Source organism: Channa argus, chromosome 6 (assembly GCF_033026475.1).
Source record: "Channa argus isolate prfri chromosome 6, Channa argus male v1.0, whole genome shotgun sequence".
Taxonomy (NCBI): Eukaryota; Metazoa; Chordata; class Actinopteri; order Anabantiformes; family Channidae; genus Channa; species Channa argus.
This window is the reverse complement of record NC_090202.1, coordinates 23,568,349-23,591,167: the sequence shown is the minus strand read 5'-3', so window position 1 is coordinate 23,591,167 and position 22,819 is coordinate 23,568,349. Positions and strand designations below refer to the sequence as shown.

The window sequence follows — 22,819 nt, the reverse complement described above, 5'->3', positions numbered from 1 at the left end:
ATGTATTCAGGTTTCAGCCTTTTAAGAATTAGGATTTGCTGCCTCTCAAATTTTAAATAATTGTCTGTTGAATATGTTATGTTGTTTGGGACTGTTCAGAGAAAACAAACACGATCTCATATTGGGTTAGAATTGGACAAGGTGGAGCAAACTCTATGCTGTTAGATGGTAGATGTTTGCGAGGTGATTTCGATGTGCTTTTATTGAAGTTCACCTTTTGAATTTCACATTTTTGAAAATCAATCAGCTGGTATTCTGAATTGAATTTGCTCTTTTTTTTTTTTGAAGGGTTTCCCTTGAATACAGGAATTCTAGTATGAAAAAGCCAAATCCAAGAAGTGATCGTCATTCTTCTCTACACCAAGCAGTAGTTAGAGACACCTTTCACAGCCAGTTGTCATATTTTTGACCATTTCTTTAACCAGCCCGACTCTTCCAACACCAAGGAGGTTGTGAGTAGATAAAAGAATAGTAACGTCTAATTGATTGTTTGTATTATTAATTTTAACATTTAACATAGTTTTACTGTTTTGTTGTTAGTTTCTGCATAACCCTGACCCCCTAACCCTTTCCTTATTTTAATTATAAACTCACTCTTTGTTGTCTCTCCTTGTTGATGTAAAAAGAACAGACCCTGAAATTAGTCTCCTAAGCACTAAAAGTTAAAAATATTTTTCCAGCTACCACGACAACTTATACAATAAGAGGGAAGCTACAGTTTAACATAGTGCAGACTGGCTACAGCCGGTCGACGGATTCGAACCAGGGACCTTCTGGCTGTGAGGTGGCAGCACTAACCATTCCGTTACCGTGCGGCCCTCACATGAATATCTTCAAAAAGTTGCATTAGCAATTCAGAGCCTAACTTCTACAAAAACCGTTCACTTTGTATTTCTGGAGAGAATTGGACGTTTTCCCATTCACTTCAAAACAGCTTTATTCAGAGCCAGCATCTAGCAGCCATCAGGGAACTGCATCTTAAGGCCCTTCCACATTAATTTCAGCATTCAGCCATGGTTGTTGGTGCTCTAGGCTCAGTATGGCATCTGTGGACCTTGGCATTTCTTCTTGTCCTTTCACAATCAGAGTTTTGCCAAAATGCACATTGTTGCATTTTTGGTTGTAATTTTCCTATTTTTACTTGCATTTACATCATTTTTACCGAGTCCACATAATAATTCCATTTCTGTATCGAGCCAGGTTTTGTTTTTAATGTAAAACTGTACTATGAGCCCACAGTATCAAGATGTGCTATACAACAAACAAATCTCATTATAGTAAAAGGTTGTTGAGCATTTCTTTCTGTATCATCATGTGGCTTATTGCTTCAATTGTATTGCAAAAAAAAAATAAAAAAATATATATATATATATATATATATATATATATATATATATATATATATATATATATATATATATATATATATATATATACACAAATCATACCTAAACGTGACAGCAGCAGCAGCAGCAGGAACCAAATAAAAAGTATTGCACAACTGCATCGTGGCATCTGTTGTTTTTTGCACAGTGGGATTCTCAGCGGTTAAAATGTCAGCATCCTAAAATTAATTTATTCTGCCTGTTGTTGTTGTTTTTTAATGCATCAAACAAGTAATATATTCTGCTTTCTGCTGTTCAGTCAGCTCTAACACATGCTATTCAGCACTTTTTGTATATCTGAGACACTGACATTCCATAAATGACATGAAGCTCTGTTTTAGAAATGTGCAGAGCTTCTGCCGTAGAAAACAAAACATGCCAACACATTTCACATCTTAGTGTTAGTGTGACATGAGATTCCCTTCAGAGCAAACTAGATCGTGACAAGTCTAATGATACTTAGGAACTAGAGCACTAAACCCATTAGTCCAGACTTGTTTAAAAGTGACTATTTCATTTTCCATTTTTACCATTGTTTTCGTTGTTAAAATCAGGTAATTGTTGAGCTCTGGTGTCTTCAGTATTGGACGACTGCTGTCCTGTGTTCCGGTTGTCAGTCAAGTGATGGTGGCGGTGTGTGTGCATGAGCCTGCAGGGAAGGCTCCTGCTGCGGAGATCTGTCACTTCATGATTTAAAAGTGCTTATCACAGAGAGGATTTTCTGCTGCACTAGGTATTTGAATTTGAGATTCTTTCTGTGTGTCTATTGTATATAATGTAGCTTCTCACAGAACAAAATCGACAGTTGTAATATGAAACTTGTAGATATTAAATGCTGCATGTGACAGAATTTTTAAGAACCCCCGCCCCCCCCCAAGCTTTTTTGAGCAGTTTTGAATGCAAATCACATTTCTTTCAGCAAAGTTCCAGCACGTAATTTTACATCATTGTGAATTTATTTTTTGAAAGTTACCAAATTTGCAAAGTAGATTATTTTTCATTTTCTCCTCCAGTGTTTTTGCATCACAAGCAGTGATGTGTGTGTGGGGGTTCAGTGTTCTCACAGTAGGCATTAATGTCAAAGCCATGATGTAGCAGATGGCGAGGAGATGCTTGAAATGAAAGTCCCTTAAAGGCATCTGGTAATTGTTTCTGAAGATGAGCAAGACTTGCTGCCGAATGCCAAAGCTGTTTTTGGGCTTGATGTCTTTTTGAGGTTGATTTGATTATTGTATCAGATGACCGACCATCCGTTCAGTCTGATCAACATCAAGCACATGCCAGTTGCCACAATCCTGTGAACCCATGGTGGTTTTGGACTGTCGCTTTAAGGTTAATTATTAAGAAAGTTTGGGCACGAAATGTCTGTATTATTATACTGGTGTAACCAGTGCAGTGGAACAGCACATTATCCATAATTCATCATGACCTGGCTTTTACATTCAGGCAAAGAAGATGAGAATACATTTCTGATAGACTATAAATAAAGGAGCTAAACATGTTTAGCATGTAATTAAAGAATCCAAAGTGTTGAAGAATGTGGTGTGTGATAAATGCATACAAAACAACTGGCTGGAGGCCGGAGAGAGACGAATAAAGAGGTTAGAGAGTCGCATGCTCTATTCCTGATGCCCTCTGGTTCCTGAGCCAGGAAGCTAAACATACGAGCGACTGGCAGAGAGAGAGAGATGTGTAACTTAATAGAATAAATGGCAAATTCATGTTTTTGGTAATACAGTATGTTTGTTAGCTTACTTGTCAGATAATCAGTGGTCTAGTTAGTCTCCTTTCAACTTCAAATGTGCTCAAAATAATCTTAAAATCAATCTTTAATATTCATAAGGGTTCATGTGATTTCCTCCGTGATGAAATGAACTGCTCGCAGATCATCACCACACAAATGCATGAAAGAGGTTAAATGGTGCCGATGTGCAAACTTTCCACCATCTAGACTTTTGGAGAAATGTCACATTTGATATGTCAATGCGCTGGCAACACTTTCTTACTGATAGATGTGAGGCAAATAACATAAAAGAAACATCAACTTGCATCCTGACATTCATTATGTTTGTATTTTACTTCCCACTGCTGCTTAAATTCATGGCTTGCCGCACATTGATTTGGCCTCTGTGTGCACTGACAAGCCCCATACTAATTCCTCAGGTAAGATATTCAGCTATTGCCCTTTTAACAGCCTAAAGTTTCCTGACCAACTTCACGTTAATAACCAATCGGGCCCAGAGTCCGGTGTTGTGTTGTTGCCTGGAATGTATTTGTCCTCCCATAAATTATTCAGTATTTTGCATCGACTAACTGCCATACGTTTAAGGTTGCAGATCCAAGACCTTGGCACACCTTGCATGTTAATATAGCTGGACTCACAAGGTGAAAGACAACCCCAAAATGACCAAGTCATTAGTGGAGTTTTCCTAAGAGGCAAAAGTTTTGACATGCTACCGTACTGTTAACTTATTTGGGCCAAGAGTCTCCAAGCCTGTTGCTATCTGGTTGGCTCAAAAACAGCTTGTTGGGCGAAAACATCAGATTATTACACATAATGGTGGCCAGGCATTGTGGCCTGTCACTAGCAGGATGGAAACGCAGATCCCCCGGACATCTGTCCATAGTTTTCTACGGTGAGGGCGCGTCCCATCCTCTGCCACTCAGTGCAATTACAAGCACCTCACAGAAGAGTGGCAGCTTGTAGCTGAGATAAAAGAAGCTCACAGTGAACCATATTGCCTATGTTCGATCTCCCCGCTAGTCAGGAAATTAAGGTGAACCCATGCATAGCAGTTGTCATGTTGTTGTGGGCCTTCCAGATAAGATCACCAACATTTTAGTGACTTTTGTGCTTTCCGCTAGGATGGATGGATGGATGGATGGAGGGTTTGTAAAAAAATGGGCTTCATTATAGTTTGTTGCATTTCTCATGTGAAGTGTGAGTTCTCACAGTACTAATGCATCTGTGTAGGTGAATAATACAGTAAAACAAGCAGCATAGCATTCAGGTAAGCCAACAGGCTAAAACTGTACATTTTGTATATTACCAGCTTTTCCCATCAATAGATTTAATGTCAGTATTGTAATGGTATCATGTTTTACAGAAAAATATTGTGAAATGTAAACCAGGAGTGACTATGCTCTAGTAGATATATATGAACACAAAAGTGTAATTTAGGTGCATCTTTGGTGCCTCACGCTGCTAAAAATAGAAAGCACACAGCACATTAGAAAAACTGATTACATTTATTCGAAAGGCTTGACATTTATCATCAGTGGTTTTGGGCCATAACGTGGTACAAATAGTAAGGAAGAGTGTAACCTGAAGTGGTCTTGTTTGGTCTTCTTTCTTGCTTCTTTCTAAACCTGTCAGTGGATAAAAGTTTGTTTGTTTTTTTCACGCAATAATTTTATTATACATATTTTTTTTTGGACCGTGCCGTTTATTATTAGAGCTGTTAGATGTGAAGTGATGAGTAAACTGCCAGTAAAATAAACCCATCCTAGTGGTCATCATTACACTCTGTTGGAGCTAAATCACAGAATGAACATCCTGTCCACCTCAAATGAGATCATTTAGATTTCATGTGCTCGCATAAAGTAAGAAATCAAATTGAATCGAGCAAATGTTACTATAAACAGCAGCTGTGAGCATTCTGTGGGGGTGAGCTGGACACTGCGGCTTAAATATTCGCTTATCTCCAAATCCACTCCCACCATCCACTGAGAAGAAATATTCTAGGTCAGAGCAATATGCAATTTACTGACATCATGTTAGATAACAGGTGATGAAGACATTCAAACTTTCAGAAATTGAAATGGCTATCTCCTGCTTCCACCTGGGGATACCAGAGTGCAAAGTTTTCTGCTGCCGGCCCTAAGTGATGTAAAGAGCGACTGATCAGCAGGTAATACATGCTAGGAAAGAGTATTAGCACCTCAGCCTTAGCTGTGAATGTAAGGTAGTGATTTAATAATTTCCCTGTGTGTGTGTGTGTGCTGTTGTTGTGAATGTGTCATAGGAAGGTGAGGTGATAAGATATCATTAGTAGAAGGAAGTCATTCCCACTTTAGGTGCAGCTTTGGTGCCTCACACTGCTAAGAAACGAGACAATACAGCACATCAGGAAATTTACATTTGATTGACATTTAGTCAATTAGTGGTCACAAATGAATCCGTGCCAGCATGTAAACACCATATTTATATAGCCAGTTATTTGTCTTTTGGGACACTGGTGCGTTTGGTGCCTATCATTCTATGAGATTTTGCAGAGCAGTTGGGTCCAGTCCAGTCCAGTCCAGTCCAGTTCCAAATGTTCCAAGTTATCAAAACATGTCCAGTTCCAAAATACAGTATATGGACTATTCCCCCAATGCAGGCATTGTTGCAGCAGTCTAAAATATTTACCTTTTACAGTGTCAAACATTTAATACACACCAGATTTCTGAACTTGAAAAATGTAAATGTTGATTTTTATATTTTATTGTTTTATATCTGTGTAATTATTCATGACATATTGTGGTAACTTTCTTAAATCATTTATAATAAACATTGAGCCTACAACGGACAAGAGTGTAGCCCGACTGTAAATTCTGCTGTTAATATTTTATCAGTGTTTAACTTTTACACTGTAAGGAAACTAATTTGGCAGAGAACGGAACTTCAGCATCGTGATGACATTATCCACATGACATGTATCCAAATCCGCGCATCCCGGTAAGAGTTTTAATGGTATTTAGATTCGTTTAAAAGCATTTCAGGAAAATCTCTGCCCTCCCATGAAGTAACATAAGACAAGCTTTTAAATCTCATAACCTGGCAGACTTCAAAATGCTAAACAATGTGTGTTCATGTGTACTTTAAATATTAAGCCTCATAAACCTCACCGATGCACCAACAATTTGCACAGAGTCCATCATTGTTAAGAATAATGTAATGTTCTACCACTGCCGGCAGCTGTGTGAAGATATAGGGGGGAAAGGAAAGCTGACTTTGTGAGCATTTGAATTGAGCTAGTGACCATTTGCAGTCTCAATGTGCTGACATCAGCCATCTCACTTCTTTAAAATGCCTATTAGGTACAGTAGTGCTGATGTGATGGCTGCAAGCAGACCCTTTTTTTTTTTTCCCCCCCTCATCTGAATTTATTCAAGAAAGTATTGCTGGCCACACATGCTGACCTCCAGTCACTCCATACCTCCGATTTAAAACACACCCATGCCTGCGAGCGACCCAGTGTAATTACAGTCTAATGCTACTGATCACTGATCAGCTTCTCTGGAGCTGAAGGTTAGGTACCTCGCAGCTTTTCCGTGGGCAGCTTTAAGGAAATCATTAAACAGTTCTTTCTTAATACATGGGTTTTAACCGGCGACCTTCGGCTCATACTTCAAGTCTGCATTAGTTTACTGCTACTGCTTTATACTTGCTGTATTTAAGCAGTGTTTCTTAGCGTTTATCCAATCATCATAAAGTGTGTGTGATACAGATGAGCAAATTGGAATGTTTTAAATGTATTAGTGCTCAGGATCATTTGAAATTCTTAGCAGCGTTGTAAACGCGTCCCTGTAGCTTGAGACCATTATCTTGTATTGTATATTGTTAAATGCACTAGAGTTGGTTTTATTATGTGTTTATTATCAAAAGCATTTTGACTGATTGATTGCAGTGGCTCATTCACCACGAGTTTCAGCAGTGTGTTCGAGTCACGTAACAGACGCTCCTATGTTAATCGCTCTTGCATTCTACATGGCCTGCGAGTCACTCATGCTACACTTCAACCTCAGGGAGAGGTTGAAGAGGTGCTGTAAACCTCTGGAAGCTGTCCAGCACATGCCTTGAGTGCTCTGCTCATCTCATATGGGCTCTTTACTTTGTTAGTCATGAGTCTCTATAGTTCACAGTTCTGTGTCTTTCTAAATTCTGTCAAATCCGTTCAGTTTGCTACTATAAAGCTGGACATGGGTGAAGTTCTAGACTCCTCAAGAAAAATGTAAGCAAAAAGAAAGCACACGAACACAATTTGGACTACTACTGCAAAGGTCTGCATACTTAATATTATGCTGTGTTGTGAGGTTGAGGTTTTAACTATACTCTTAAGGGAAAAAGGGACAGAGAGATATAGAAGTATTGTTTTTTTCCTTAATACAGTGATAATTAACATGGAATGCTTTTAAAGTCATATGCAGGAATACGATAAATATGACTTACCCGAGAGATGTGCACCTAAAGGTGCACGTAAACAATATTACAATAATTGCAGGAGGAGAAAACTGATTCCAGGAGAAGATAAACATTCAAATAAACCGCAGGAGAATAGGTGTGTTGGTAGGTTGTGCAGAAGAACATGGTTCAGGTTCAGGCTTTGTAGGTACATGTAACAGAGGTTTCTGTGACATGCTTGTTATTGTTCTGGCTCTGTTTTGGTGCAGGGTATTGCCAGGGGGTCTAGAGCGTCTCTAGCTCTCGCAAAGAAGCTGTTTCTTAGTCAGCTTGTACCTTAGAGTTGTTCTGTACCTTATGCCAGAAGGTGTAGAGACAAACAGGTGGTGTCCAGAATGTGACGGGGCCCTTTTATGATGTCGCCAGCCTTTCTTGTCAGATAGCTGGTGTAAACATTGTCCAGGTGAGGCAGCTGTGTCTCGATGTCTCTTTGTGTTGCCTTTACCACTCTTGGAACGTCTCTGCACTTCTCTGCTGCACCACAGAGTAGGGCAGTGTGAACTAATGCTGTCCGTCGTGGCCTCTTCTTTAAAAAAGGACAATCTTAACGTCCTTGTTTATCTCATTTGAAGGAAGACAGCTGACCCTTTTTGGATGATGCAACATTGTCCTCTCAGAAGTGATGTAGTCCGTTATGCAGTAAGGCCCCTTGTTAAATGGGATAATCAAGATAACTGGCAAAATTGGCAAATTATCCCCATGTGGCGTAAGAACTCAGCGTAGAAGCACACGCATTCGGATAAAAGCAAGTGTTAGAGGAGACTAGAGGGATTATCAATCCAATCTAATCACGCACACTCAGTCATTACAGCAATATGTTGTATGTAAATCGTGCTCAGTACCTTGTAAAGTTCAGGAAGATAATCAGTCTTTGCCAGTTTGGATGTAGAGGCTCTTATTATAAAATATGATTATCCGCTAAAATGTGACAGTTTCAGCAATTAGGAACATCGCAGCTGCTGTAGGGGACTTGCGTCTGCTGGCCTGACACAGCAGGCCCCAACAGTTTCTCCAGTTGTCTGAACGGTTCCTAATGTTACAAAGCTCACATTTAACTAACTACTCTTTTATCCTTCTTCAGCAAGTTCGGTGCTTATCTAAACATACTTGTCTCTCCAAGGTTAAAGGCTTGATGAATTTAAACTCAGACAAATCACTGCTTTTATTTTTGCTCTGCTGTGCGTTTGCTTTCTACGTGAGCTCTGGAGTTTGTGCAGAAAAGGCTGAAGGTTGCTTTAGCAAAGTGCCTGCCGTAGTCGAGTGAAGGACATTTTTTGAACAAACTAGACGGGTAATTATGCATTATTTCTATCAACAATTAGCCAAACTGAACACCAGACGTACGGGGGCTGACTTTTACTTTTACATAAAAATACGCGAAATACGTTGAAACATATATCAATTATCTGGGGTGAGATGTTTTACAAGTCTGAGAGCATATCTGCATTAGACCACATCTCTCTGCACTTTGGCTTCCTGTCCAGTCCAAAATGGAACTTTTCCAAACCAACCTCTGGAGAGTTGAAATTTTGTTTGGATGGACAAGGAAGTTTGATTTGCTTCTGCTTGATCTGAGCCAAAGCTATAACAAAGTCTTTTAGACTGCTGTCGGAGCAGAACCGGAAATACCACGGCTTTTTCTTTGCTTGTTTTGAGACTGTCTTGGTTGTCACTCCTCCACTCAGGCTCAGCTAGAGGAGAATTAACCAGCTTCCTGTCTGCAGGAGTTTGAACATGTGTTGAACCACATGCACTCTGTGTCATAAACACACCAGTTTCCACGTAATATGAATAATTACCGAATGCTGGAGTTCCAAACAAACATGGCGCAGTGCCACTCATCACTAGAAAAGACTTAGTCTGTCTGCAAGGAGATTGTTAGCTTTCCAATTCCTGGCTTTGGATTTAACAGTGCGTTTTTCTTAAGCAGTCCATCCTGACAACTGCATTCTGCTACATTTGTGTGTGTGTGTGTGTGTGTGTGTGTGTGTGTGCTTATTACTAAAAACACACAGAAGGTGATTCTCTCTGGAATAAGTACATTTTTTCATCATAAAATTGCAAGGCATTTTAGGCAGTAAACTATTTCAAAAACAGTCAACCACAGGCAGGTGGTTTTACATTTTTAGCACATGAGGTATATCGTTCTAATTTTCATCTTCACGTATTTATTTATTTAATATATTAGCTTCGGAATCTTTTAATGGAATTCTTTAGGCAAAGAGTGAGGGTGTGAGATTAACTGTACGTCTGTGCTGGAAACCTAGGTGAGCTCTCAACACATATATATGCTTAAAACAAGACTGCTGTGCAATTAGGACTCATTAGCATTTTGATTTAATGTAAATTGAATTCTTTCTACAGCTTCCTGTGCATTATACTTAGCACTAAAGTAAACTTATTTTGATTGCATTATGATGATGATGATGACTGACGGCATCGAGTTAAAGAAAGTTTGTCTCGGAAGACAGTTGCATAAACGGTGACAAGTTTATTTGTTTGAAATGTCAGAAAGTACCGCGATAAGTGCAAAAGCAGATAAAACCCTTCTGGACGACATAGGAGTGAGTCAATAAAGGCCCAAAAAGGAGGGTTTCTAGGTAACGTGCCACTGCTGGATGCGCTTATTGTACATTACAAATCTGCCTGCTCCTCAGTTTTTACGGTGATACAATTGGACGAAAAAATAAAAGACTCAAATAAATCAGGATGAAGAGGCAGTTCGGTGATGAAAGAGGATGTCAGAATGTAGCTCCGGCTACACATACTGTGCATACAAAGATGTTAAAAGTGCTTACAAGCATTTCTGACCTCATTTTAAATGAATCGCAGCAAGTTCAAGGAAACGTCTTATGTGTTTGTTCTGCGTAAAGAAATTCCATAGTAGAGGAGGAATCTGCTGCATTTTTGTCATGATAATGATGATGACAATAATAATTTCTTTATACCGTTGTTTTGTTTCAGATGAAAAGTACCAAACAAAGTAGCGGTTATGTTCTGTATGCTGCAGACTTTCAGCTAAAGTTTTCACATTCTCGATATCAGTCATCAGTGTTGTCTTCTGAGAACAGTCCCTCCCCATCAGGGAGTCGCAAAATACCCACAACCTCATTTGAATGTTTCATTGCAGGATGGTAGAATATTGCACTTTTAGAAATGATCAGGAATATGCATCAGCGGTTACAGCAGTGTGAACAAATGTTAGAGCAGCTCCCAAAGTTCCGTCTTTAATGCAGATGACTGTCAAGAGCTGCAGGAGAATAAAAACCTGTAATGCAGGAAGAAGAAGGGTTGGAGATGACAAATTGGGTGTAAGTTTCCGCATTTAGACTCCCACCCTGGATTTTTGACGCCTCCGTTCAGCTTTCACATCACTGCTTAGTAAACTGTACACTAGTAACAGAGATTTTTCTTCGTGTTGTCATGCTTCTTTGCGGTCAAAGTCAACTGAACTGTCAGGAACCTATGAGCTCATTTCCATATTGTTTGCAGTTGTATAATGACTCGAAATTAGCTTCTAATTAAATCTGAGGAATTCACACTTGAGTGCAGACTGTGTGTGTGTCTGTGTGTGTGTGTGTGTGCAAAACATCTGAGTGTGTGCTATGTCCACTGAAATTCATTTAGTCCTTCACAGAGAAAGGAGAAAAACTGGCTGATACACTCAAGTGAAAACACATCAAACTTTGTCAGAGGCAGGTTTGAACTAAAATGTTCCATCATTTTGTTTTTCTACCAGCATCTGATTTTGCTCATTCTATAAATTTAGGGGTTATTCCCATTAAACTTCTGTGACCCAGCTCAGTTGCCAGAGCTTCCTGTTGTCCGACAGTGGAGTCAGTGATGACTTCTACATATTTGACAGGTCTGTTCTCACAAAGCCTTTAACAAGTTTGACACAAAGAAATTGTGTAGCCTTATTTTCAGCGTATCGATTCTGTTATCCGTGTTGCTACACCCCCAGCATTTCAAAAGTGGTTTTCCTTCACTTTGTCTTATCCTGCCAGCTACTGCGTGGCGCCTGGCCCTAAAAATCACTCATCAATAAACAATATGTTTGGTACATGCGATCAATCAGCAAACCTGTAAACCAAGGCAAACCGAGGGCAGCAGTAGTTGGGGTTTTTTTTCTCGGCTCTTAAGCTTCTTTTGTAGACTCTAAATTGCATTTATCATTATTCAATCGGCTTTTATTGTCCATTTTTCCACGAGGATCACTTCTTGATGTTTAGTAATTGCACTGTAAGGTCGTCTAGGCAATTTGCTAATTTACTGCACAATGTAAGTACGTTCCTGTGAGCTATTCAGCTACTTTGGCTATATGGAGGCAGATGGTTTCATTTGTATGTGGTCGTTAAACCACACATCCTCCTCACTGATCAGTTATTTGAATTTGCATTTAAATGTGTTTGACCTTGGGACTTTGGACACGCTGCCTCCTCTTTGTTGCTTCACACCTTTTAATTGGCTAATTATTTTTGGGTTTTGTGCTCAGTCTGCCTCATTATACTTTGTGTTTATTTTTGCTTTTTCCTGTGTTGCTGGCGAAAGGTGATTAGGCAGGAGATTTGTAAGTGTCAGATTTTCTCTGTAATTTAGTTTTTAAGGTTCAGTGAATTTTCTTGAAATCTGACAAACAGTAGGTGTTACATTTTTATTTATTTATTTATTTTTGTCAAGCCATAGGTCCACTTTGGGACGTGATTTTAAATGGCCCCACTGACTAAGTGCTGTAGAGTAGTTTGGTCTGTCCCAGTGAAGTCAATACGAGAAACACTTTCACACGATGTCTGCGCAGGGATCATGGTGGAGGAGTTTGAGCAGCGGACGCATTGATCTCAGAACAAACACAGGGCAGGATCATGTGGCAGGTAACGATGTGAGCCAAGCCTGAAAATGTTGTGGGGAAATGAAACAAATTTTGAGCTATTGTCATCTGTGTTAACATAGGCTTTCAAAGCTTTGGAAGCTTTAAATACTTGTTGAGGTGCTTTGCTCACTCATCAGCAACATCACTTTGAGATGATCAAACCTGTATAATGTTAGTCACACTAATTGCCAGCTACTGAAAAATACTGAGCTGCTTTTGGGGTGTTGCTCGCCTGTAGCTGACAAATGATGACATTAGTCTTGTGTATTAGATAGAAGCGTCCCTGACAAATCGTGCAGGAGGAGCCTGCTTCGAGAGAATCTTTGGGCGTCTGCAGAAACACAGACAAAATGGCTCTTAACCTTAATGCTCAGCATTACAGCATATTTCTGAGTAATGAAGATGAAACCATTTTAGGGTAGAGCAAAGGTAGACGTGGTGCTTCTTTTTATTTTTAATCTAAGGCACAGGGACACTGTGCTGAATATGTAGCATTTTGTTTGATAAAATCTGCAATTAAATTTTCCACATTTATCTTATTTATTGTTAAACGGAGTTATATAAAAGCACTCAATGATGAAGGCTAACTGCATCAGGGAATGAATGAGTTTTAATTGAGTTGAAAAACAGTCTGGCCTTCCCAGCCGTATACCAGCAAGACTAAAAATCATGTAAATGATTAGCTTCTTGATGCATCTCTGCATTCTCCAACAAATAACGTTTTAATTTGACATCACACAAGGACTTTCACCTTGAAAGCGCTCTGGTCCTCCCTGTCAGGAACATTAGGATGCAGTGACGATCCCTGCAGCCTTATAGGCTAAATGCCAAAGAGCTGTCGCATCGCAATAACCATTTGTCCTGTTGCTCAGTCTTCCACCAGGGCACAAACCATGGCCACAATGTGGACTGTTTATATCTCAGGAAGCCAATGAAACTGATAGAGAAATGCTTGTTTCATGAGGAGGAACGTAAGCACTGGGGTTCGTTTTAGGCAACATAAATATTCGAAGCCGGTGGAAATTGGCCTCTTGAGGATCAGTGATGAAAGCCATTGCAATGACTAAGTGCAGTTCAGGAGAAATTGGCCTCTGTCAGATATAGATGCACTTCTCTTTTTATGCCCATCATATCTGTCTCTCTCTGCAGATTCTGTAAGATCTTAACACAGATTGCAGATTTGTGGCGCTTTCCAAGCTTTCTGGCTGCCTTTTTTTTTTTTTTTTTTTTAAAGCAGGTTTTTAGTTAAAAAAATGCAAACAGGTTTCAGTGTATTTACGTGCCATCCTCTAAATATTAGCTCATGCACTTGTTTCATACTCCCGTTCAGGTGTCAGTTGGGATGTTGCAGAAAAAGACAACGAAATCAAAATAAGGCGCTTACATGCCACAGTTTTCTGAGTAATGCCAACAAAACCTAAGAGCTTTTGCATTCAGAGCTTACAATAAGAAGGATTATCCATGCCACTGTAAACTGCATGTGGTCCTTTGGAAGCAGCTGCTGTTAAAAAGAAGTATTTTTCTGCACTCACGGGTCATACTGTACTTGACCATCAAATACTGTAGATACTGTGCATGTAAATATAGTAGTTTAGAATCAAAACAGTGTTTATTGTGGCTAAAGGAGAAATTGTTAAAACCCTTTTGCATTGTGTCATGTAAGTCTGGTGAAAAATAATAATAATAACTTTTAAATGTCAAGACACCTCTTCGCCCTATTTCAACTATTATTAGACTTTCATTAAAAATCCGGCTCCAGCAGGATGGCAACTTCAAGCTGCGTGAAAAATGCTCTTGATGTTCTCTTTAATTAAATGTGTTTTTGTGTTTATTATTCTGATTGTAAAGCACATTGTTGAATTAGAGTTTAAGGGTTTATATACCAGACATTTTGTCTCTCATTAAGTTGAAGGATCTCTTTGATTGATTGGTCAGTGTATTCAAACTAAGCCTCTTCATCTATTTCACTTTCAGTGCTTTTAAGTATTGCAACTATGAGCAAGACCATCTGGTTTTATATCAGAAAGTGGAAACAGTACCCAGCTTACTTCTCGGCAATATGGGAACATTCCAGGAGAAAATAAGAGCTGTCTGAAAATTTGTTCCCACGACGGATGTTTTTTTTTTCTTTCATCTAATAACGGCAAGTTGTATAATGTTTTTTTCTGTTTGTTTGTTTTTTTAAATATATTTTGAATCCAATATCCGTTTGAGGTAAACGGCCTTCTTAACTTGTAATTAGATTCAATAATTGGTTTAAATTGTGATTCTCAGCAGTCGTGATTGTGTTTTTTCTTTTCAATTCTTAGACAGTGATGTGAATCATTACAGTTGTCATGTTCAATAACATCACAAGCAATGTATTTCCATCAAACCTGACATCAGATCGCCAAATGTTCCAGACTTAGAACAAGCACTTGAAGAAAAAAAAAACGCTGTGGCAAATAAATGATGCACATTTCTCTAACACTATTACCGTCAGCGTGAAGTCATGAGAGGAAAGCAGTTTTTGTAGCAACACAACAACCATGACTGGAGAAAATCCCCATTCTCAGGGTCACTAATATATGCACTACCTGTTTTTTTTTTTTTGTTGTTGTTGTTGGTTTGTTTGGTTTGTTTCATATTTGGTTGTGTTGCAGCAATAGAAGGTGCAGGCAGTTTAACAGAACTAATGGAGAAGAGGATGACCCTATTCTCAGGGGACCGTAAAGTCCCAAGATCAACATGAAAAAATAATGAGCTGAGCCCTCTATGAAGGAAACCACAGCAGAGAAACATAATGATAAAGGAGGCTGGGCCCCTTGTGTATACTGGCTGCTCTTTATGGCCAGCATTGCTCCTTTTCACCCAGCTACAGCTCTTTATTAAAACTATAATAATTAACGTCCAGAGCAGAATGATAATGTAACATACCCTCACGTTCACAGAGTATGACTTCACCTTGTGTAATCAGCTGGTTGTGTTGTATACTCAACTAAGTTGGTTAATACCATTCAAGTAAGAGAAATCTGATCATACTGCCACTGATAGTACATCTTCTTTTGTGGGTCAGCTAATAATAGCAGCAAGTGAGGAAGTCAGCACTGGCCTGATGGCTGTAATTTCCTCTGGGGACAGAGGGGTTATGTCTTTTATGTTTTCCCCAAATGCTGTTTTTATTCCGAAGCTGGTATGGAGTGCGAAGAGGAATAAGTCCTAAAACCAGGAAACCAGCATTTTTCCGCTTGCAGTTCCCAAGTCCTGAAGTCTGTGGCTTTTTAAATGGGACTTTGGCTAAATTTTTGAAATTAGGTATGTAGTTAATGCAAAGACTGTAATGTTTTCTTCTCATCAGTAAATACAGAGTTCTTGCTATTTTTTTTTTACTTTTATGTGTCTTAAAGAATATGGTCAGGAACATATCATGTCATTATCCTGAACACAGAGACCATCTATTTACTAATCTCTTTACAGCCTCGTTGAGTTTATACCTGGCGATCACAAGCTGTGTCGGTTCAGAAGAGATAAGTGCGCTAAATGAAATTACAAGGAGGTTTAGTGGTGGTGACATTTAAGTCATGTGATTGTGTATTTTGTTAATAGGAACAAGACGATGCTAACTTCCAGAATGGCCTACATTAAAAAAAAATAAAAAAAATCATGCCTGTAGCAATCACTTTGGGTCAGTTGAGAAACCTGAAAGAGAGACAAGCTGATAACAAGTCACACCCAACGAGGGCAATAAGACAATGAGATGTCTTATTGGAATTACAATTCACAGGAATTTTTCAGGAAGACTGAAAATAAAAATGAACATTAAAATCAATGAACGTTAGAAAAACCAATAAAACAAATTCAATTCACATTAAAATAGATATAAAAAAAAGACAGTGTTTATTGTGTTTTTATGGATGTTGGTAAAAATACAATTTCTGCATCCTGACCATTTATCCTGACCAGTTATCCTTTAAGCCCATTTGCAAGTGACATTAGAATTGGACGTAAATAATGAGAGGAATATAGCTGGCGAAGTAAATTGGATGATCATTAGGTTTGTACTAATAGGCTGCCACTGCCCGATGACATTTGTGCTTTGGGTTTAGTCCGACCTAAGACATTTTGACCTAAAGGAATTGACAATGAAAGTTGAATGTTTGTGACACAACAGTAAAGTCTTGATTTAAAAAAAAAACAAAACCCACTATTAACTGTATGGTAATAGTGTTTTAGCAGACTTATTAGCCATATTGCTAATTATGTAGTAATTGCAATCCGTTGTCATTTCAGTGAGTAAATATTTCTCTCATTTCATTGATACACTTACACATCAGAAAAACCTACAGTGTAACCAGTGCAACTTTATTACTTGGTTCTTGGGTTTTAACTTTTCCTGATACACATGAACTGCAAACAGCTTGACTGCCAGTGGGGAATACAAATCTCTTTGTATAGTGTAGTGTCAGAGGCTGATGGCTAGCCAAGTCAGACCAGGTACAAAATTGTGCTGAAAAATAAATCTGTTATAGCCAAGTGAAATATTGCTTGAACAAAACATGGGTAAATTGTTCTTTTTTTTGGGGGGGGGGTCATTTTTTACCAAAAATGTACTAAAGTGAGTTTTTTTGTCAAATGGTTCAAGGAAAGAAATGCCCACCTCCATTCTCTCCTGACTTATTCCCTGCTATGGTGGATATTTTTGCACAATGCAAACACATAACTGTATACTTACACATTTGATGGATGAGACTCAACAGTTAAAGTCTTATAGATTTTGTAGGTTTGTGCGGTGTTATTTTAGCACGCTCTTCCGGCTTTCCCAAATTTTTTTTTTTTTTTTTTTTAGTAGACGGATGAAGGTAGGTATGGGCTCAGTGAGGGCAATGGAGTGTGGCTTGCCTCAACCCTGTCACTTTGATAGAGTGAATACATTGTGAGAGATAATGGAAACTTTCTATTCAGCGAGGGCTGGAATAAAGAGAGCCTTCCTACTCATTCATCAACATTGATTACTGTACAGCCCATGGCCTGGAAAGAGCATGGGAGCACTACTTCTCACAAAGACTCTGCTGAATTGCAGGTAGAGGAATCAGAAAACAACAAAAGTGCAATACTGGCGTTTTAAGAAACATCACCCCAATTTGTTTTAAGGTGAAGCCATGTAATATCTGAAACGCCGAGCTGTAGGGTTACAGGGAAGGTTGTTCCTATACTGTGCGCAGCATAACACAAACATCCTGCGATCCCACTGCTACTGGCATCGAAAGACTAGAAGGTTTTAGTAGCTAATATATTGTTAAATGTACACGTTAGTAAAATGTAGTACCCTTTTGTCTGTAGAGACGCCATTAAACAGAGATGCTATGTGAATAAAGTCACCGTGACGCCATTTCTGGATATTAGCACTTTGTTATGGTTTGATAGGTGCCCTCACTTTGGGATCCTGATAGGAGCATTTTTCACAAACTTGTTAAACCAGCTGTCCTCAGAGGTGGCTCGGTGGAGCGGTTTCTCCATGAACCACAGGCGGCCGCTGTTATTTGTGTGTGTCCTCGCGCCCGTGTGTGTGTGGGTGTGTGAGTGAGTGAATGAACAGGTGAATGTGAAGGGATGTTGTGATGCGCCTCAGAGAAAAGCAGACCATTTTTACCAGGTGACCGTGTCCTCGCAGCGTCTGTGGTCAAGGTCAGTGCCTAATATCCTAATTTAGAAATCCTTCAGAGTTAAGTACATCTTTTAGACAAGGTCTTAAAATGGCCCACCATTTATGTTTGCATGCTTATGTATATAATAATGTTTCACCAATAAATACATTTTCTGTGGATGAAAAATTGCTGCATATTTTTGGCTTCAGGTGATGAGGTTTCGAATCCTAGAACAACATTTTTAACGCTGCTCCTGTGGTTGTTAAACTGCTCTTCAGCTGCTGTACCCTCTTCTTTCCATTTAGCTGGACTCCTGTCAGGCCAATTGGATACGACAAGATGTGTTCTTCGTGTGTGTGACGTTTAAAGTCTGAGCTGCTGAATGTGAAACATTCCAGTGACACGTTTCAAGTGACAATCACAAACGGTCCCAAAACATTTTTTTCCCCTGCTCCTTGATGAAGCCAAGGCAGCGACAATAATTATTATATTATGAGCTGCTTATTTCTCTTCGACACACACCAGTGGTGCTTGCTTGTCAATATTTTCTCTTTTCCACCCCCCTGGAGCAGGTACTGCATATCATTCTCCTTATGGTTGAGCACCTTGTGTTCTGCACCTCATTTAGAATCTGTTCCGTCAGCAATACTCAGGTGTCATGTCACATAACACTGTGGGTTGGCTATCACCTGAAAACTGTTAAAGCTAAACAGAGCTCTTTTCCTGATTCATTTGTTTGGCCCAACTGTGAGAGAAGCAGACTGCTGGTAGGACCTACGTCAGTGGGCTGTCTCTTTACTGCTTCTTGGTGATGTTTTTTGGTCTGTAGCCTGTAAAATCCACTGGAAGTGAAAATGTAGCACAATTTATGACAAGTGTATATTGGGAAACATGGAAAAGAAGAAATATACGATGCTGGTTCACATTTACAGCCACGCAGGGGTTTTAAATTAAACTTTTTGTAGCACGCTACAGTCTTAGGAATAGCCATTTACTTTGTTATCAAGCCTGGGATGTTAGCTTAATATCCTTTCACTACAGTTGTCTGGAGCACAGAGGAGGCACCGCTCTGCCGTGGCCCTTTGGGCAGGGGCCCGTGATGCACACTGAACAATTCAGAGACTAAGACTTTGAAAATACAAACAATTTCTGGCAGCGATCTGAATTAAAAAATAAAAATAAAAAATGATACAAAAGCATCAATATTACTACTCCAGGCTTTGTTTGTGCTGATATTATTTTTCTCACTCACTCACAAGTTGAGGTACAGTTCTTCTGTTATCAATACAGAAGACCTCTTTGCATGGCCTTTACAGCATATGAAATAGATATTAAAAATATATATAATTAAATATATATAATAAATATAATTACATACAGTAGTCATGGACAAAAATGGTTGGAACTTAGCAAAGACCATTTCTCTCCTCGTGAAGTACTGCATGCAGCTACATTTCAAGGTTTCAGACCCTGCAAAGGGGGGGACTCCTTCTTGGTGACATGTCTTTGCAGTAATGCCTTTGAAATGGTTTACAATCAGAGCAATAAGAAATCTTGCTGAATAAGCTGTTGTGTGTTCATGTGAGAGCAGGAACTGCTTGCCCTGTTCAGCTGGAGCCTCAGCATAAAGCTGGCACACTGAAAACCCTTTCGGTCTGTTTTGCAAACAAATCCTCTGAGGGGCTTTTATTGGCTTTTCAATTGATAGGTATGGCAATCGCACAGGAGCAAACTTCTGAATAACAAAGGGAGCTGCTCAAGGCTGAAATAATTATTACTGTATTAGTCATTTGAAAAAACAAATTAATTAAAAAAAAATCAACTGATGTCATAGATTTGTCTTATGAAGTCAGGAAAACCCCTTGATTGATATGTTAAATAAATGTCTACTAAATACGAGTTAGACACAAGTGCCATCAAGCCGCCAGTGCCCTCAGCAGGTAAACAAAAACGTGAATATGAAAATCAAGAGTGATCTGTGTTACAGCAGCTGGTACTTGCATACAGTACATGCAGCGGCCTGATTGGTTCGACTGTTTAGCATAATGCAAGCATTGCAAGGTGGCAATTCCCCTGGGGTGAAATTGTTTTAGAGGAGATGGCGGCCAGATGTGTCTCACCAAGGATGGTGCATATGCAAAGATTCAAATGTGGCTATTTGCAAAGTGGGTGTTAGTTCACATGCATAAGCAAATTCCACGCAAACACTGAAACGGAAACAGAAATATAACAACATAACAAGGAATCTGGCACCAAACTTAGTTGTTTGCAAAAAAAAAAAAACTTTACAAGCTGGTGCTTCTTGTCGTCTTACTAAAGAGTTCAGCTCGATGACCCATAATTTCCATTCACTATACAAGGAATATAGTTTTTTTTCCCCATGCATGTGATGGTGTTGTGATACCAAGGCAAAGGGCCAGACTGAGCTATCATCCTTTCTTCTCCTCTATACAGTTCACGCTGTGACAAACTTATGAAGTCTTATCTGGCTTACCAGGATGTGCGGACTGACTTGCGGACTTGCGGCACAATGACAGAATTGCACAGTATTTGACCTTGAAGGTTGGGGAATTTGACTCAATGCAGCATGAGAGACAAATTCATTATACGGCAGATCTTAGAAGTTAAATCACATCATCTAGAATAACTGACCTTTTTGCACACCTGTTTATAATTTGCAAGCTGTTCCGACAAGATGTTCATGTCAATGTTTTTATATCGTGTGTCACAGGCTGAAATATCAGAGTAGCTATGTTTTGCAGTAGCTCGTGAATGGGTGTGCTGCAGTCAAATTTATTTATTTTTTTGCTGCAGACTTCTGTGGGTTTATTAAACATGGTGGATACTGGGTGGAAGACAAATATGTCCTTCACACAGAGGATTAGATATTATCAGCTTGTGTTTCCCACAGCGTGCACAGCCCACTCAGTATAAACCTCAGGACTGCATAGTTAAGCAAACAGAGACGACTGGAGTCAGGTGTGGTCGCTGGGAGGTGGATGAGGATGAGCAAGATCTGCGGTAGGTATTTAGAGAGGCCAGGAATTAATTTGCTCATGTAGCCTGTTTAGCCTGAATCTCCCTTTTAGTGTGTAAAAGAGGGAAGATAATAGCTGTTTTTATTGATCACCTTGTACTTTCCGTGGGTCACAACTTAATTATTCAGTCAAACTGTCACTTTTATTTTTGTCAGTATTATTATGTATATGCTGATGTAATAGGTTTTCTGCTGTGAAAGGAAAATACATAAATTAGCAACACTACTAACAACAAAGCATCTATTTAGGTACATTTGCCTTTAAAAGACCCGAGTACGGTTATTAGTTTCTCTAGTTTTGTTCCAAGATGATCGTAAACATTCGACGACAGAGCTGTGAAGGAGCCAAACCTCGCTGTGGATTTCCTGGTATTTGGTTGGCCAGGAAACAAGGAGCTATAATTGATGGAGCAGGTCAGCCTATCCCGGTAGCAAGCTGGGCTGGTCTCCATAGATAGCAACATACGGCAAGCACGCTGCGGAGTTACTAATGACATTTATTATAAGGAAAAGAGGTTTGCCAGGCCCGGTTGAGTACTGTTGTTGTCATTCTGTCAGGGTTCACAGATTATCCTCCTTACACGCTTTCGAAGGTAATCATCTCTGAACCCACTATCTAGTAATGACAATCACACAGCAGGTATCTGACACATCCTTCACTCTGTGAATTTAATGTGAAGAGAATCTAGTAAAACTGTAGTTTGAGTGTGTGTGGGTGTGAGTTTTCAAAGACGCCTCTATACACTACGTGTGTATGTGTATATATAATATAATATATATGTATGAAAAAAGTTGCAAATTCTGGAGGAGCCCACGATCGATCAGATTGAATAAAATACGACATGGGCGACACGGCTAAAGTCCACTGCAGGTTTGCTGCAATTCACTAAAGCTCTGTTTCCGCGGGCATAACAGAAGGTTTGCCACAGCTCTTCCTTCCTCTCTAATTAAGTCTGTTTTTTGTGTTGGGATCGAGGGCTTTGCTTGTCATGACCACCCACTGAAAATGAAACTTGTCATACTTTCTTCAATGCCACATTCACTTAATGAAAAAAAACAGAGGGAATGTAGGTGCAAAGACTTGCTAAGATAAATCTGTCTGAAAGCTCCCATTTCGTGCCAAGTGGGACGCAGAGATTAAATCTGCTGTTGACTCATGGGTTTATCAGCAGTCACATTGCCCTTGGTGAGGCCTCCCGTTGCTTGACTTAAGCGCCGCTTGTGGCCATGTTTGTCTTTCTTGAAAGGATATTAGCCTTTATAATTGAGATAGGATAGTTGGCGTCCAGACCTTGATGTTCCATTTCAAGGCTATTTCTTATTATGCCGCCAACCAAATCAAGTTAATTCTCTGAATGCAAGATTGCAGCGCTGGGCCCTCGCTCTTTGTGTAAATACACAATACATAATCAAGTTGTCATAAAGATGAAAAGCAGAAATGAAAAAACGGCCCATTACATACTAATGTATTGTAAAATCACAATTACCCCATAATTGGCTATTGGCTCAGTTGTAACTGAAAGATCTGTTTGTCTTTTTTCAAGTTTAGCTGACCCCATTCAGATTGTTATAGTGTTTGTGTCAGTAGTCATTAAAAACATAGACACTGATCTCAGAAAAAAAAAAACATGTTTTGAACAGTTTGTACATGGCCAACATTTTCAAATATCCTGCTTT

At 39.3% G+C, this 22,819-nt stretch overlaps 1 protein-coding gene across 5 annotated transcripts in view; it reads left to right on the top strand.

Annotated features, from left to right (window-relative positions):
• The window catches only part of LOC137129227 (cell adhesion molecule 2-like), a 122,728-nt gene that overhangs the window by 22,355 nt on the left and 77,554 nt on the right, over nt 1-22,819 (top strand). The gene's annotated exons all lie outside the window — the stretch shown is intronic.